This window comes from Marmota monax, unplaced genomic scaffold, assembly GCF_021218885.2.
Source record: "Marmota monax isolate L192 unplaced genomic scaffold, Marmota_monax_Labrador192_F-V1.1 WCK01_AAM20220418_F8-fsc00074, whole genome shotgun sequence".
In the NCBI taxonomy this organism is placed as follows: domain Eukaryota; kingdom Metazoa; phylum Chordata; class Mammalia; order Rodentia; family Sciuridae; genus Marmota; species Marmota monax.
Genome location: NW_026694232.1, coordinates 5,403,861 through 5,422,925, shown reverse-complemented (window position 1 = coordinate 5,422,925; position 19,065 = coordinate 5,403,861). Strand labels below are relative to the sequence as shown.

Here is a 19,065-nt window from a genome sequence, read left to right as displayed (position 1 = left end):
CAAAGGTTGAAAGACTTTGTCTACATCTTCAAAATAGTTCATGAAAATCTGTGATCCTTTGCCATTTCATTAGTTCTGCCTTTGGAAGAATATATGTTCCCCGAATTTGCAGAATATACATCTTTCCTTGTTAAGTCTTGTCAATCAGTGTGGTTTTGGCAATCATTCTGTTTTGAGGTTGTTTTTTTTCAGAGGAGACCTAAATCCATTTTTGGTATGGGAAGTCTTTTTCTTGACCAATACATCTTTCCAAAGCTCAATATGAAGCTTCCAGACACCAGTGTTATTAATGCCTTCCATTATTCTCTGCTTCTTAAATGACAGCCCTGCTGGCAGAAAAGCGACATTGACAATGGAGCTCCATCTTTCTTCTCCATTTCGCAATCACACACACCTACACTCCTCTACTTTACTTTTGAAAAATGTCTGTCATCATTCCTGTCTGTTCTTTTACTTTTCTGAGATGGTTTTCAATTTGTTGTTTTAAGTAAATATCTGAATTCAGAGGCTTGAAAGTATCCTTAAACTTCTTTTATTTTTTGGTACTAGGGATTGAACCCAAGGGCCCTTAACCACCGAGACACATCCCCCCGTGACCCCCTCCCCCCAACCTTCTTTTAAAATTCTGAGACAGAGTCTTGCTAAGTTGCTTAGAGCCTCACTAAGTTGCTGAGGCTGGCTTCGAACTTGTGATCTTCCTGCCTCAGCCTCCGGAGTCTCTGGGATTACAGGCCCACACCAGCCACCCTTAGACTTCTTGTTTGGCAACTATGAACTCATTGAATCTTTCATCCATTCCATTATGTCCACAAAGGTGAGTGGCAAGTTAAGGATTAGGATGGTATATATGCATTCACACACACTGTGTGTGTGTAAAATGTGTGTGTGGTGAGTGATAGTAAACTGATCAATAGCCGTTGGCCCATATTCCTCCTCTTCCTGGGTGCTCTAGAAGATGGAGCTAAGAGTCTGATGAGAGAGGAGTGTTGAATTTTCCAAGCTAATGCTTGGAAGGGGAGATTATGCGAGAGGAAAGAATCCATATGTAGCCGACATCTTCAGAAAGGAATTCATCCTTTCAGAGTAAGAATGTGTGCACATTCCCTGCCAAGAAGGATCTTTTCCCTGGCAGGTTGACGTGCTGTGGCTTTGTTGAGAAATGCCTAAACGTCTCACTTATCTTATTTAAACTTTTCTTAAAGGTAGGATAAAGAACAACAGTACCTACTTACTATAGAAGAAGGTGATAAACTAATGAAGTTCAACTTAACTGAAGTTCTTGGATTCAATGAAGTTAAAGATTGCTTGGGAAGAAGAATCTTTATCAAGGTTGATTATAATTCTTCTTTTTCTAAATAATGATTTTTTCCCCAAGATGACTTTAGGTAAATTTTGAGATTTGAATCCTTCTTTCCTCATTTTAAAAATGAAATATTTTATTTATATCTATTGTACAGGGCAATTTTAAAGTCCTCATTGAGGTCCTAGAAGTCACTTCCAAACTGCTCCTTGTTGTCTCCAACATCACAGAGCACATCACAGTTCAGGCAGTGCTGTCATAGATGCTGTGTTCTTGGGTCTGTGAGCAGCCATGGGAAGAAGGTTGAGGCTAGGCATCCAGGGCTTGGCGTTTGCAGCTCAGTGATTCTGCTGTTCTGTGAGCCCAGGAGTCTGGTCCTCACTCAACTTGTCTGTGCCTCTGCTACCTCCCTTCCTCCACACCTGCCTGTGGAGGTGGGGAGGGTCTGCTACACACCCTTGCCTCCTCCCACACCCAACTCCTGTGTGCTACAGAAGAGTCTTCTCATTAGAGCCTTAGCATGTTAAGATTTTGGGGGAATATTTTGAAAACTGTTCTTAATACTGGATTTAGAGTCTTCTTTCTTCTTCATATACCCTCTTTATTTCCAATAGGATGAAAGGAGTGAAGATTGTGACAATGAATAGTTCTCAAGGTCCCATTGATTTGATCATTTTCAGTCATAATCAGTATGTGGCACATGGCAGATATTCAACAGACAGCTGATGAATGAATGAGTGTACGGCAGCATCCTGCTTCACACTGGCAGAGGTGTATACAATTGTACAACTGTGGAGCATCATCTCTGGAGCCAGATTGCCTGGGTTCTCATGCCAAGATTCCATTTTGTAGCTTGGACAATTTAGGCAGTTGCTTAGTTTCTCTGCCTCGGTTTTCTTAACACAGGGATAAAATACATTCTGGTTTTTAAAGTTATTGAGAAGATTAAATGAATTAGTAAATGAGGGTGAAAAAATAATGCCTAGTACATATGCTATGCTCACTAAGTGCTGAGATTTCCAATATAATCTCATTTTATCCTAATAGCCACTTGATGATAGAATGGAGACAGGTATTTCTGGACCTAACAAGTGAAGAATTTCAAGTTTACAGGATGGGTAAGCCATCAGAAGGTATCTGACCTTTATTTCTGATTCAAGGTCTGATTTTCTACATCAAAGATATGTGTTTAGTTTTGAAGATGACTAAAAGGTATCTAAAAAGAAATATAATTAGCTTTGATTTCAGTAAAGGCTATGGGTCTTATGTGGGGTCAAAATCCCTTTTCTGTAGTTGAATGAGATGCAAGGATGTTGAATGAAGAAACAAAGATGGGAACTGGCACTTTAGAAATAATGAGCTCTTATCAAAACACCTTGGTGACTCAGGGGAAGAGTGAAAGAAGTAGTTTAGAAATAACTGAGGAAAAGAATCAATCAATCCAATTTAAAACTGAATAATACTTTCTTTATTCTTCAGTGTTAGCACTGAGCTTCTGCTGAAAATTTACTTTGCTCTTAAATGGCCTAATTTTTCCTTTTAATTTGCATTTCCTTCCTGCCCAGATGCGACTGGCAGCAGCCCAGTGGTAGTTCCACTGAAATAACTGTGTTCCAGCACCTCAATTTGGATCAGGAATGGTCCTTTTTCATTTATTTCTTTGCATAATTTGTCAAACTTTGCAAGCTGCACACCACAGTTCTGCCAACAAAGAAGAGGAAGTTTGGGTCATCCTTCTGAGTTTTACTGTTACATTGTTGGTGAAAGTATTAACACATTAGCTATTTGGAATCTGCTCAAGGCTTTTGGGCAATGCATATGAAAAAAAAAATCTGAGCTACAAGGAGACTTGAACACATTATTCATATTTTGGGTGAGCTCATTCACTCGCCCAGGGAAATCAGGCCGGCAGCTACCAGCCCAAGGTCAATTTTGTTTTTTTCTCAGCCAGGAACAGGGTGTGCTATTGCATAGAGAGAGGAGTGAGGACTTCTTAATTAGCAAAGAGGAACTTCTGCAGCATGAAGAGATAGTCCAGTCACTGGAGGTCAACCAAAATGTTTTCGGATTTTAAAATCCTGCTGTATTCACATTTTAATGTGAAATCCTTCACATTGCTAGTACTCAAAAACCCTGCATTAACTGTTTAGGAACAGAAGAGGGCATCTCAACATGCCTGATGTGGGATTTATTTTATTTTAAGAATGAAAAGGAAATTGGTCTTTGAATGAAGATGAAAACTGTTTCCTTTTTTGAATGAATGAATGAAACAATTCTTCTAATGTTTTCAAAAGCTTAAATGTGAGTAAAAATGCTGTATTACTCTCTAGCTTCAAGAAACTTCAGAGTTCTGTTTGGAGACTAGCTTTAGAAAGCTTTATTATGTCCTAAAGTGGCTGTCAAGTACACTGTGTTTAGACTTGAAGGACAGCGCCACATGAATGTCCTTTTACACTGGCCAGGTAGCCATATCATTAGGAAACTCCTCTCTATTTCTACTCATGTCCCAATCCCACTTTTTCTCAAAATTCAATCTAAGAGTCTGAGTCTTTTAAAATAACATGCAAAATGTGTTTGTGTTTTTTTTTTCTTTTTTTGTAGAGGTTTGAGATTTTAAATCATATCTACCCACTTTCCTGAGTTGAAACCCTGGGAAGTTCCCACATTTAATTCAACCTGTTTTTTTCACTCAGTAGTCTGTGTATATTTAAAGTTTCTGTTTATGATATCCTGAATAAAACCTCTCATGATGATACTATTAGAATAAAAATCTCAGGAGTAAACTAATTACTTTCAGTATAATCATCATGAAGCATAGCAACCAGCCTTTGAAAACCTTTGATCCTCTCTTCTCCACCTGCCTCTTCCTCCACTGTGGTGCTGGAGTTCAAATCCAGAGCCTCGGACATGCTAGGCAAGTGCTCGGCCACTGAGCTGCACCCCAACTCATTTTATTTTTGCTTTGACACAGAGTCTTGCTAAGTTGCTGAGGATGGCTTTGAATTTGTGATTCTTCTGCCTCAACTTCTCCAGGAAGTTGGGATTATAGTTGTATGCCACCACACTGGGCCTTTGATATTTTGCAAAGGATATCAAAGACTATTTAAGTTGGTTTGGTGGTGCGTAGGTAAAGTCCTACTTAGAAGGCTGAGCAGGAAGGGTTGTCTGAGCTCAGGAAGTAGGACACCAGCCTGGGCAACATAGAATCAGTCTCAAAACAAAAATCAGACATAATAGAAAGGAAGAAAGAAAGAAAAATAGAAGAAAGATTTTAGTCAGAACCAAAGGGGACTTTTCTAATCTAATCTAACTCTATTTTATCACAGCACATCACATCATATTTCCTACAGGTCCCAGAAAGAAGCTGTGTTTTGTTCAGGTTATACAGGCAGTGAATGTCAGAGATTCAGGATTATAGACCAGTCTTTTACTTTTTAGTCTGAATTCCCCCCCCCCCCCATTTTTTATTGATGCATTGTTATTATACATAACAGGGAGATTTGTTGCTACATATTCACACATGCACATGGTATAACTGTATAATTTGGTCATTATTGTTCCTTGGTATTTCCCTTTTTCCTCGCCTCCTCTCTCCCCCTGGACCCTTCTGCTGCTCTACTGGTCTTCCTTCTATATTTATGAGATTTCCTCCCCCCTCCCCACTGGCCTCTGCAAACTTTCATTTCCTTTTTCTCTGTAGCTTCCACATATGAGAGAAAAAACATGGCCCTTGACTTTCTAAATTTGGCTTACTTTGCTTAACATATGCTTTCAAGTGCCATCCATTTTCCTGCACATAATATATTTTTATTCTTCTTTATAGCTGAATAAAACTCTATTGTGTATATATACCACCTTTTTAAAAATTCATTCATCCATTGATAGATACCTAGGCTGATTCCACAGTTTGGCTATTGTGAATTATGCTGCTATAAACATAGTATGCTTCTATCAGTATAGTATGCTGACTTTAATTCTTTAGGATAAATACCAAGGAGTGGTACAGCTGGGTCATATGGTAGGTCCATTTTGGTACTGGTGATTGAACCCATGAATGCTTTATCACTGAACTACATCACCAGGCCTTTTTTATTTTGAGAGAAGCTCTTGCTAAGTTGCTGAGGGCCTTGCTAAGTTGCTGAAGCTGGCCTCTAACTTGCAATCTTTCCTCAGGCTCCCAAGTTGCTGGAATTACAGAAACGTGCCACCATGCCTAGTCATTCCTAGTCTTTTGAGGAATCTCCTTACTGATTTCTATAGTGGTTGTGCTAATTTACAATCCCACCAACAGTGTAAAAGTGTTTCTTTTCTCCTACATCCTCTCCAGAATTTATTCTTGTTTGTATTCTTGATGGCTGCCATTCTAACTGGAGTAAGAATAAAAAAAAATCAGTGTAATTTTGATTTGTATCTCCCTAATGGCTAATGATGCTGAATACTTTTTCATATATTTGTTGGCCATTTTCATTTTTTCTTTTGAGAAATTACTGTTTAGTTCATTTGCCCATTTGTTGATTGTTTTTTTTTTTTTTTGTATTTTTGGTCCTAAGTTGTTTGAGTTCTTTATATATTCTGGATATTAATCTTCTGTCAGAAGAGTAGATAGCAAAAATTTTTTTTCCCATTTGGTAGGTTATTCTTCACATTTTTTAAAAAAATATTTATTTTTTAGGTGTAGATGGACACAACACAATGCCTTTATTTTTATGTGGTGTTGAGGATCGAACCCGGGTCCCACCTGTGCTAGGTGAGCGCTCTACCGCTGAGCCACAATCCCAGCCCCCTCTTCACATTTTTAATTGTTTCTTTTACTGTGCAGAAGGCTTTTAATTTGTTGCCATCCTGAATATTAATTCTTGGTAATATTTCCTAAACTTCAGGAATCTTATTGAAAGTCATTGTTTATTCATGTATGTTGGAATCCTGATCCCTGTGTTTTCTGAGTTGTTTAGTTTCTGATCTAATTTCTAGGTCTATACCCCATTTTGAAATGACTTTTGTACAGGGTCAGAGATAGGGATATAGCCTTGTTCATCTATATATGAATAACCAGTTTTCCAAGCACTATTTGTTAAAAAGCCTATCTTTTATGCAACATATGTTTTTAGCAACTTTGTCAAATCTCAAATGACTGTATCTGTGTGGGTTTGTCTCTGTATTATCTTATTTTATTGAGGTTATTGTGCATGGGATTATTTTCCTGAATTTTTTTTTCTCTGAAGATTCATTTTTGGTACATAGGAAAGCTATTGATTCTATTGATTGTTTTATGTTGATTATGTAACCTGCCTCATTACTGAATTTATTAGGTCTAGAAGCCTTCTGGTTGGAGCTTTTTGGATCTTCTAAATATAAACTCATGTCATCTGCAAGCAGTGATAATTTGACTTATTCCTTTCTTATTTTTATCCATTTTATTTCTTTTTCTTGCTTAGTTTCTCTGGCTAGAATTTCTGGTACTATATTGAAAAGGAATGGTGAGAGTGGACATCTTTGTCTTGTTCTGAAGTTTAAAGGAAATACTTTCCGTTTTTCCCCATTCATGATGAGGTTTGCTTTTTTTTTTTTCATATATAGTCTTTATGATGTTAGGTAAGTTCCTTTTATCCCTGGTTTCTTCAGTGTTTTTATCATATATGAATGCTGAATTTTGTTGAAGGCTTTCTCTCCATATATTAAGAAGACTGTGACTTTTGTCCTTAATTGTATTCATGTGGTTAATTACCATTTATTTAATGAAAACAACTTGGTCATGATGAATAGTCTTCTTAATATGTTGTTGAATATGAATTTCTCATATTTTATTAAGATTTTTTCATATGGAAGAAAGAAAATATTGTATATATATACACAATGGAATATTACTCATTTATACAGAAAAATTAAATTATGGCATTTGCCAGTTAATGAATGGAACTGGAGCCTGTCATGCTAAGTGAAATAAGCTAGTCCCCAAAACAAAAGGCCAAATATTCTCTTTGATATGCAGATGCTAACACACAATAAGGGAGGGAAGAACAGAAGTTCATTGGATTAGACAAAGGGGAATGAAGGGAAGGGAGGAGGGATGGAAATAAAGAAGAAAGTAGAATGAATAGGACATAACTTTCCTATGATCATATATGAATATACAACCAGTGTAACTCCATACCAGGTACAACCACAAGAATGGGAAGTTATATTCCATGTATGTATACTATATATACATTCTACTGACACGTATATCTAAAAAGAACAAATAAAAAAATGTATAAGATATATTGTGAACCTAATGCTAAAACATTTTAAAATTACCAGTGATTAAGCTATCATTTTACTGGATTTGGAAAGAATTTACTAGTACAGATTTATGTAAATGCAACCTATAAAGAATTAAATAAATTGCTGCTAAGAAACAAAGATTCAATAAAGCATGTTAAATATATAAAAAAAAGAATTTTTGCATCTAAGTTTATCAGGGATGTTGGTCTGTAGTTTCCTTTCCTAGATGTCTCTTTATCTGGTTTTGGTATCAGGTTGATGTGGTTTCATAGAATGGATTTGAAAGTGTTCCACTCCATTCTATTTCCTGAAATAATTTGGGAAACTTTGACATTAGTTGTTCTTTAAAGATCTGGTAAAATTCGGCTGAGAAGCAATTTGATCCTGGACTCTTCTTTGTCAGAAGGCTTTTTATTAATGCTTCTATCTTGGTAAAGATGGCTCCATAAAGTTAACCTGTAGAAACATTCCAAACATTCCCACCAACTCCTTTGTCTTGTGGTGGTGGTATGGATGCCGGGGGTGCGAGGGAAGGTTGATGGTAGCAGTTTTCAGTACCTGTTTAACATAGATTTAGAGAAATAGCCTTGGTACTTTTCAAGACATGATCAGCATCAATGTCCCTACCCAGTAGCTATATAAAACCCTAGACTAGTACACTTAAGTGGCAAATCCTGTTGGTTCCCCTTTCATCTTCTGGGCACTCTGTCTCTTTTCTTCTCACTTAAATACTGCTCTTTTATGCTCACTCTTTCTCATCTGTGGATTTCATTCTTTGAATTCATGAGACAAGAACCTGGAAGGTCACTGGCAGGCAGCATTAAAATTGCAACACACTGCTCCATAGTGAAGAATCTGGCTTTGCCAGCTGTAACCCCCAGAGCTAACACTGGCAGGCAACCCTGCTGTGATCAGCTGCTAACACTAAAATGGGCTTTCTTAGCTGCAGAGTCCTGCAACTTACACAGACTCTACCCATGGGCAGAAGTGGAGGATCTGGTTTCATCTTGAATTCCAGTTTCATATGAGATGTCTCATTCTTGAAACTTACTCTTATTCATGGAACCACAGCAGTAGGGTAAAGATGATGAATGTCTGTAGTATACATACTTGGTAATTAAAACCAAAAAGCTTTCATATTTTGAAGTAGCCAGTTTGACTTAATTTATGTCAGTATAGTGTCAAGATAGTGTCTTGCTTTGCCCTGGGAGTCTCCCGAGGATATTATTTTCATTTATTTATTTTTAAAATATCTTTATTTTATTTTTATGTGGTGCTGAGGATGGAATCAAGGGCCTCACACATGCTAGGTGAGTGCTCTACTGCTGAGCCACAACCCCAGCCCTCCAGAGGATATTATTATTTACCCTGGAGTAGATAGAGCCTTTGGGAATCAAAATGGCTAAAGACAGGCTCATTCTGTAGGTGCAGATTCCATGTTCTACATAGGGCTGAAGTGTAAAGGATTTTTCTCTCCTGTTAGGCAAATTTAGGTGCTTCCAGGGAAGTTAGCTAAGCCCCACTGTACTTTGTTCAATGGCATTTATGCCCAGGTATTTCCTCTTTAGTGCATTTATGAAAAGTATATGTTGGAATCTAAGCTGCCTATTTATGTTTTTGTAAAATTATAAATGATGTTAATACATTCCTTTGCATTAAGTATATTTTTTAAAATCATCAATCAATCTCCACCCCCTCATTTCCTGGAGGATGGTGTATAGGGCTGAAGTTTTCAAGCTTCTAATTTTCTAATCACTTGCTCTTTCTGGTGAGTGGCCCCAGGCTGAAGTTAACCAGGTTCCCACTCTAAGTCACCTCATCAGCATAAACTCAACTATTTCCTTGCCTTCATTGCATATCCACTCTGCTGTAAATCTTTTACCACCTAAGCAAGGATTTGGGGGACTCTGGGAAGGAAGTTAGGTTGAGAAGTTAATTTGTGAGCCAGGTGTCCCTTCTTTGTTCTTGGCCACTGAATAAACTTGTGCTGTTGGTGTTCAGCTTCATTTTGTTTTTGGTCTCATCACATGAGAGGGAAAAAGATCTTGCTCCCCACCCCTTCACTACCAGGGGTGAGGGTGAACCAATGAATTGTTAGGAAAAATACTGCTCCCACTTAAGATGCCAATTTCAAGTCTAGGCCTCCCATACCTCTGACTAATTAGTTATAAATCAGTCTTCCCCTGACCCCTTCCTCAGGTTCAATAATTTTCTAGAATGGCTCACAGACGTGAGTGAAACATTCACTTAACATTTACCAACTTTTTATAAAGGATACAACTCAGAAATAGCCAGTGCATGGGGCAAGGTATGGGAGGGAGAGGCACTCCACCTTCTGGGCACCCCCACATGTTCTGCAACTCGGAGGCTCATCAAATCTTGAGTTCAAAAGTTTTTATAGAGCTTAATCATCAGCCAATCCCCAACTCCCACTTCCTGTAGGTTGGTGGGTAGGACTGAGGGTTTCAAGCTTCTAATCTAATCACTTGCTCTTTCTGGTGAGTAGCCCCAGGCTGAAGCTAACCAGGGTCCCACTGTAAGTCACCTTATTAGCATAAACTCAAGTATTATTGAAAGAGGGGGCTCATTATGAATAACAAAAGACATTTCTATCACTCAAAAAGTCCCAAGAAGTTAGGATCTCTGTGACAGGAACCAGAGAAAAACAGCAAAAGTATTTTTTATTATACCACACTGATGCTATTCTGAGCATTTAAATTTACCCTCAAATGACCCTATAATGAAATGAATGCGATTATTATCCTATTTTATAGACAGAATAATTGAATTTTAGATGCATTAACTAATTTGCCCAAGATCATAAAATCTTTGGGTGGCAAACCCAGGATTTGAATTTAAGAAATCTGGCCGTGGAAGGCTCTGGGGACTTAACCATTATACTATATAAACAAGGGCTCTTTGTCCAACTTCTGGATTAGCAAGAACCCCACAATCGTGTATTATTTTTATTTCAAGATATTATTTGGTTCTAATCTAGGGACACAAATAGAAGTAAAGTCAAATTCCAATAGGGTGAGAATGGTGAAAATAACTTCCCCTCTTCCTCTAAAGATTTGATAACTGAGTCTGCTGAAATAAACTGACAATAGGTTAACAAGAAGAAACATCCAGGTTCTGACATGCACAGGGAGTCACAGGAAGGGAGAACTCAATGATTAATCAGCTTTAGACATTCAGGTACCTTCTTCAAAGAAGATAGGAGAGTGGAGGAAGTAAGCAATTTAGAGTGAGTAAATGATTTTGGGGGACATATGTGAGCCCCAGGATAGAAGACAGCCTGAGACAAAATTCCTCTGGGCTTGGGATGTGGCATCCACTCTGGTTTTCTTTCCTTTGAATTACTTTTCCTGTTTGGTGAGAGTAAGAGGATGGGCTCATGATAATTGCTTTTCTTCTGGAAGGACTTTCTTGAGTCTACAGAGACACCTGCTCCCTGTGCCTTGATAGGGACAAAGGGGAGACAAACAGAGGAATGGGAGAAGGTCAGAGATACCTTGCTTCTGCAGCTTTTTTAGTTCAAAGTACTCAGCATGTCAAACTGCCATACTTGGGGGTACTATTTTCTGAGCTCCCACAGGGCCCAGAAAGGCAGCAATGAGTAAAGAGGACTGAGTAAAAGGATAATCAGATAACACTGTTAGTTTCTATTTTTTTCCCCATTTTTAATAGACTTTTTTAAACAGAAAAACAGTTCTCTAAACATTTGATTATATATTTTTCTCTGAATCAAAGAAAACTAATTCATGTGCAATGATTGATGGTAGCTGGCATTTCTAGTCAATATCAGTAAGACAATAGGGGCAGGTGGGGATTGCAACATATTGGAGATTGCATGATCTTGTCTAAAAAGGACAGTCATTATTATTTTCACTAGATTTTTTTTCTGATGAAAAGTCAGGTACCCATACTTTTATATGAAACATATGGATTTTGAAATTGTTAGCTCAATACTTTAAAAGGAACTAGAAGTGCTAAATACAACGTATTTTTTCAGCCAGTCATTGCCATTTATAGCCTCTGTAAGAAGGGATAGCTTGTAGTTGTGTTTATAGGCATATGCATGTAAAAGTATATGTGAAAAAATGATTGCTTTGTACCTCAATAGCCCCAAAGTCAATAATGAAAGATTACGTATTTGGGTATATTCTAGTTGGACTGTACTATAAATAGAGTGGTTATCGACTATTTGACTTAGAGAAAGAAAAACTATGGAAACTTTTCATAATAACAGGTTTATAGATTTTTGAAGCAAAAAAAAACCCTTCATAAATATTTAAAGTGCATCAATATGGTCTGTGGACAATAATAATAGGTGAGTATTTTTCTCTGTGTGTACAAAATCATCTGCAATTGCTGTAGCAATTTGCATCTTGATGGATGGGTTATTTTATGTAGATTTTTGAACTCTTCCTTTGTTCTGTAAGAAAATATAGGTTGAGGCAATTCTATTTTTTTATTACTGAGATATTGAGAAAGTGTAGGCAACAAATATGCTTGAACAGAAGAGGGAACTCAATTGTTGTATGCCCTGGTACGTCCAGTCCCATCCCAACTGTGCAGAATGAACATTTCAAGAGGCTCCCCTAACAGGGCGCGGTGGTGTATGCCTACAATCCCAGTGGCTCAGGAGACTGAGGTAAGAGGATTGCAATTTCAAAGTTAGCCTCAGCAACTTAGTGAGGCCCTAAGTAACTCAGTGAGACCCTGTCTCTAAATAAATATTAAAAAAAAAATGCAGAGGATGTGGCTCAGTAGTAAAAGCATCCCTGGTACAAAAAGAAAGGTTCCCCTGACCTTCTCCTTTCAGAGAATACAGTTGCCAGTTGCAATATGGAAATGGCCCTTTTGAGTTAATATTTTAGAAATTGGGAAGAGGGACTTTTGGTTTGTCAGAGTAGAGAGCATAGCCAATTCTTTTCCCAATAAAGCAATGATAAAACTGGACAATGTGATTAAAAAAAAAAAAACAAAACAAACCTCACTCAAGATATCTGGAAATTGACCAGGGCATACAACAAATGGATAATTGTTTATTTCAGAACTACTGAATTTTGGGTACAAACAGTGATAGTCTATGCAATATTAACCTGAGCTGCTTTCTTTCCACCTCCCCTTAGCTTCCATTCCATTCCACCTTTCCTTCCGTTATGTGATAGTTTGGCCAGAGTGGGGTAAGCCATAAAAGTAAAGAGGGGGTTTAGCTGGAGGGAGCTGACTTGATTTGGAGAGGGGAGCAGAAAACTCCATGCTTGAAACTGTCAGAAAAGTTGGTAAATAAATAGGGAAGGCTGATGCTGAAGTTAGCCTGATGTCGTGATTCTGGATTTGATAGGTAAGAAACCAGCAGACTAGCAATTAATTTAATAGTGAAAAAAAAAATGGAATGAGATAGCCACAGTGGGTCTTGGTAGGCTCTCTCTTATCCCTGGTGGTCTGGGAGTCTGCCTGCGTTCCTGAGGCTGTACACATTCTCAGCGTTATCCATAAATCCTTGGCTCAACATGAGGCCTTCAGGCAAGAAGGTTCAATGGAAAATAAAAGCTGGAATAGGCTGGTAAACAATGTGCTTGGTGTAGTGGGTTGAATGGTATCTCCCTCCCCCCAAAGGAGAGAAGTCTGTCATAACTCTTGGTACCTGTGAATGTGATCTCACTTGGAAAAGGGGTCTTTACAGGTGTATTCATCCCCAAACCAGTGACTGCTGTTTTTATAAGAGAAAGGAGAGAGAGATTTCAGACACACAGAGGAGAAACATGGAGAGGAAGACCCCGTGAAGATGGAAGAAGAGATTGGAATGACTCATCTACCAGCCAAGGAGCACAGGATTTGTGATGCCTGCCAGCCTCCAGGAGAGAGGCCTGGAGCAGATTTCAAATTCTGATCTCTAGAGCTGAGAGAGAATTAATGTCCATTGTTATAATCGGTCAAGTTTTTGGCTATTTGTTATGGTGGCCCTAGGGAAATAACCCACTTCGTGCTGGGAATATGCAGATGAATAGGTTAATTTTCCCAAATGGAAAGAGGGTAGGAATGTTGGCTTCAGAGTACCTCATGTCTGATTTCAGGCTCCATCACTTACTAGTTAGTGATTATAAAGATTTAACCTCCGAATTCTAGTTTTCTTATCTGTAAAATGTACTTCTTGAAAAAATCTTTCATGAAAACTAAACTCTTTTTTTATATTTTTTTTTTAGTTGTAGTTGGACAAAATACCTTTATTTCACTTATTTATTTTTATGTGGTGCTGAGGATCGAACCCAGGGCCTCGCACATGTTAGGCAAGAGCTCTACTAGTGAGCCACAACCCCAGCCCCAAATTCTTGTTCTCTAGGAAAAATTTCCCTTTATCTCTGCACTTAGCTCTATGTTGAATAGTTTTTGTGCATATTTGCTCTCATTAGACTAAAAATTCTGTAAGAGCATGAACTGTGTTATATTTACCTTGATGACTGTGGTGTCTGTAACAGCAGGTATACACAGCCATGCTCATATGATTGCTTTGAGAAGTAGTCTGGTACTTGCTAGCAGCCATACCTATGACTATCATTTATGTTTTGTCTTTGAGGTTTGTATCTCTCTTTTCCATTATTAGTCACACTTCTGTATATCCCTCAGGAAAGTGGCAATGTGTTTCCTGAGGTATTTGTGGGTTTAGTCTGGGGAGAGATTCAAAGAAGATGCTTCAGGTTTAAGACACGGTAGGGAATGAGCCTGGGCTGCTTGCAGGATGTTAGGAGCCTAATCTGCCCAGAGGGGAAGATTTACCCCAGGATCAAAGATGACAAAGGCGATTTTAACTGTACTTTGGGTTCCCTCTTCTTTAAAGTGTGGCAGGTAGATTTAATAGCTAGGATCCATATCTGTGTACATGTTTCCTTTTGTTCAGTTTATTTGTTTATATATGGGCCCTCAACATGTTTGTGCCTTAAGGTCATAACGTGATTAAACTAATGGAATCACAGACCTCAGAATTGTGCATCAGACCATCTGTCTGAATGTGAGATTATCTCTACTTATAAATAGTGACTGGGCATAGAATCAAGTAGTAAAATTAAGGGTTATAAGGCTTGGGTATTTTGGGAGGGGAAAACGAAGGAAAGAGTGCCAAGACATCCAAGTAGTATAAATTAACCCTGCAGGAGTGAAAGCAGTCGGAAGCTATAGGCAACTGCAGCTGATAGCAATAAAGCCCACAGGAAGGGAAATACGTAGGTTGGTAAAGAGGAAAATACAAGGTGTTTTGAGACACTAAACTCCCTCCTAGTCAGAACTGGCAGCTTCCTTTTAAAAAATAATTTAAAAGATTGAATTTTAAGGACATTATATGTGAAAATCAAAATCTTTACTTTTATAAAACAACTTGCACAAATAAATTAGCACTTAGAAGCCCTTTTTTGGTAAATATGATAAATATGTACTTAGAAGGCATTATAAGTTGTTAAAATTTCCGGTATCATAGAAATTTACCAGTACAACTAGAAAGTTCCTCATCACATTATTATTTGAGTTGAGAATTATTCCAGGTAAAATACTATAAATTACAGGAACATTTAGAAGTTGTAGCTGAGGATACATTTTTAAAAATTACTCATTTCCCACCATTCCAATATAATGACATCAACATTTTTATGTGCATCTTCCTAGGTATGTTATACATATCATGTTAAACTGGGTTTTTACAATGTTATTGATAATTTTTTTGATGTTAGGATACTGTACAGTAATCATTTTCAGTCAATTTTAAAGGGGGCTTAATTTCTGTAGACATGCATGTATGTCTTCAATTTCTGAAATGTATTACTTATTTTAGACAAGAATATCTATCTATCCATCCATCCACCCACCCACCCATCCATACTTTTATGTCTTTCTCTCTCTCTCTCTTTTTTTGGTATTGGGGATCAAATTCAGGGGTGCTCTACTAATGAGCTACACCCCCAGCCCTTTCAATTTTAAGACAGGCTCTCCTTGCTGAGACTGGTCTCCAACTTGCTATCCTCCTGCCTCTGCCTCCTGAGTAGCTGTCTTTTCAGGCATGAATCACCATACTAGCTCTCTTTTTTTGACTGGCTGCTAGTTTCCCTGGATCTGAATTCTTTTGCTTATTTTGGGAAGTCTCCAGCAGAGCCTGCTTCCATGGATGACACTGAAAAGGCCAGATGAGTGTTCCTTAACCTGCCTTGCAGCTGGTGCCCACAGTCCAGAGTGCAATGGTGCAGCAGTGGGGAGCCCACCGATCTGGTCTGTGACCTAATTTCTGTTTTGGTCTTAGCTGCTGCTTAGATTCCTTTATTTTTGTTTCTTCTCCAAGCCTCTATCTCCATATTTTGTGGTTCTGGAAGGTACCCAGAAATCCTTTAAAAAATACTTTTTCCTTTTGAAATTGGTCAAGGTATTTATGTTTCTTGCAATTGAGAACTCTAATGGATAGAGAGCTCTTCTCAAGTTCACTCAGAAAATTGAAGACTTAGTTGTTTCTAGTAGGATAGTGAGCCATCTGGACTCTTTCATTTCCAAAGAGCTTGGGAATTTAGACAAGAAAGAGTTTTGGAGATGATCTTGTCATCTGAATATGGCAAGGGCATCATGATCTGGAGTGGAAGGACAACTGGGTTCAGAGCTAGGAGTCCTCGCTGTTCTTGCTGGCTTTGAGATATGAATCAATTAATTCCTTTGGTTATGCATATGTGTGCATGTTAAGCGTATATAAATGAGTATGTACCTGACTTTTAAAATGAGAGTGGTAGACTTGAATTTCCTCCAGATTTGGAGCTCTGTGATTTTGAGTGAATCCAGAAACTTGACTTCAGCTCACAGCTCCTGATTCTGAATTCTCAGTCCTGGTAGTTACATAATGCTGGATAAGTATAAGTAATAGTTAAAACATCAAAGAGGCATAAAAGAAGTCAATCTATATGTTTCTTCTGAAAGTTTAAATGCACTTGACCTATCTGTATGGGTGAAGGAACATTGTGTGCTCAGGTTCACAGCTGAAGATATGAATGAGCCTTTTGCGATGATCTCTATTAGTTTCCTCTATTGCAGCTTCTCAATTAAGTGTAATGTCTTTCCTTATAGCTTCTCAAGGACTCAAGATCTTATCTCAGGTGAAATTTTGAAGATTAAAACTGGACCTAGTTGGCCTGTGTGTTCATAGTGAGGTGCAAGTCAGTAAACTTTAGATGTTTGGATAATGAATACTTTCATTTGCTTCCTTTGATGCAAAACCCAGCAGTGACAGCAGTATAAATATCCATAATATTTTAGTACTAGAGAGGATCTAGTCCAACTTCATATTTTGCAGAGGAGAAAAAAAGAGACTGAGATTAAGAGATTTGCCCAAGTTCATGTAACTAACTTCAAGTTTTGTGGTAGATCTGAGACTAAGACCTAGGGCTTACTACACCTTCAGCAATGTGATGGCTAAGATGGTCTTTCTCCTGATCATTGTTGAGACCCAGGGCTTTGTTCATGTTGAGCACTCGGTGGTGAAATGCTGACTGCCAATGGATTCCAGTACAGGGTAGTTACTGCTATGACATGTGTATCAAGGAATCCAAGAAAATATGCAAAGAGCTAATTAAAAAAATGCAGAACCGAATATTTTATTGCTGGGAGCTAATATGTTATTTCAGTACTTATGTTTAGATTCAGACTTCAGGTTGCTAAAACCAGTGACTATTAATTCTGTATGAAATATCCTGAAAAGACTAGGCATGAAACCACCACATGCCTATGCTATACCACTCCTCAGAATTTATACTAAATAATTAAAGTCATTATATAAAATAGCAATACCCATGTTTATAGAATTACAACTCACAATAGCCAAACTACAGAAACAGCCTAGGTGTCCATCCATGGATGAATGGATAAAGAAAATGTGGTATATCTACACAATGAAGTTTTATTCTACCTTAAAGAAAAATTAAATTATGTCATTTGCAGGAAATTGGATGAAACTGGAGAATATTATGTTAAGCAAAATAACCCAAACTCAGAAGGTCAAGGTCTTATGTTTTCTCTTGTATGTAGAAATTAGAGAGGAAAAAGGAAAAGAAAGTTGTGATGTGGGGGAGGGAATCTCACGAAGTTCAAAGGGATATCAGCAGAGGAAAGAGGGTAGGGGTAGTGGAGGGAGTATGTTCTGGGGAGGAATATTGGCCAAATTATATTGTTATATTATGTGTATGTATGAATATGTGACAAGAAATCTCACATTGTGTACAACAATAATGCACCAATAAAAATATGGAAAGAAAAAATACTGTGTGGAAATAGATGATAATTGACACAAGGTCTATTATTCTAAAAGCTCAAGTTGGTATAGGATAATAGTGACAGTTCTTGTCTCTTTCAACAGCTGATCAGAATATTAATGTTGATGTGAAACAGGTGGTCCAGCCATTTAACCTGCGTTCTGATAATTAGACCATTATCGCTCTATCAAGGTGTTTGACACATGCACAGAATGGCTCAGTGACATTCTCAATCTGGCTGGGTAAGGATTATTTACTGATATTTTTATCTGAAATATTTATATTATATTAAATAGTTCTGGCATTTATTTAAATGTGGCTAAAGCAGAATATCAAATCTTTAATAGGGTATGTGGCTTAAAGAATGGTTTAGATGAGAATGATACTTATGTTCTGACAAAAATATTCAATCCAGTTAAAATAAAGGGGAGCAGGGATGAAACCTCATAGGAGATAAGTGTGTGGATTATTTTGGAATCTTGGTAATTAAGATGCAGCTGAGCGGATTTTTTAGAACTGCTCTGCCTCCTTCCATATTTTACTGTCATTTCTTCCCACCTTTAGACTGCTTTTTCGTTTTCTGCTTTGATGCACTGACATTTTCTTCTATGGGACCTCTTTTCATACATAAAAAATACTTTAGTGTGTATGCACATTAAAAAAAAATCTTAAGGTTTGCAGTTAGAGTGTGAGGACCTATTGAATACCATAAAATAAAAAGAAATACCCTTCAATATTATAGATCTTTTTTGTTTCTGTTTCTTTATCAATGAGGCATAGTCAAAACCAGAAAAAGCAATCAAAACGCTGAATTACTAAATTGGATTCCACAGAGGTTGCAAATAGTGAGGAGGGGTGTTCAAGAAATGTGTTTTATCTTGAGTTTCTATAGTGTTTGGGGGACATTTCCTGGCATAAAAAGGAAAACTCTTTTGAATACTCAGAGACATCTCTGCTCTGAGGATTTTTCCCTGTGGTATTTTTTTCAGAGTCCAGAGTGTGACAGCGACCTTTCCAGGTTCTGTGAAACAAGGTACTACGGTCATTATTTATACACTGCTGTTAATTAGAAGACAGGAGAGTGACAGAAATGACCTAGGATAAATAGTGACATCTATGAAGGAAGGCAAAAAAAAAAAAAAAAAAAAAAGGAGGCTTTTTAATTGCCAAAAAGGAATCACTTTGTATGCCAAGTATTTTTTAACAAATGTTTGGTTCCCTAAC

The 19,065-nt window shown here is 37.7% G+C and overlaps 1 long non-coding RNA gene across 1 annotated transcript in view; it reads left to right on the top strand.

Moving 5' to 3' along the window:
• Positions 1 to 15,715: 15,715 nt before the first annotated feature.
• LOC124108355 (uncharacterized) overlaps positions 15,716 to 19,065 on the top strand; it is a 42,472-nt gene continuing 39,122 nt past the window's right edge. Inside the window, exons 1-2 of the long non-coding RNA XR_006856662.2 lie at positions 15,716 to 15,823; positions 17,946 to 18,083. This is a non-coding gene — a long non-coding RNA (uncharacterized LOC124108355). The remainder of the gene's footprint in view (positions 15,824 to 17,945; positions 18,084 to 19,065) is intronic.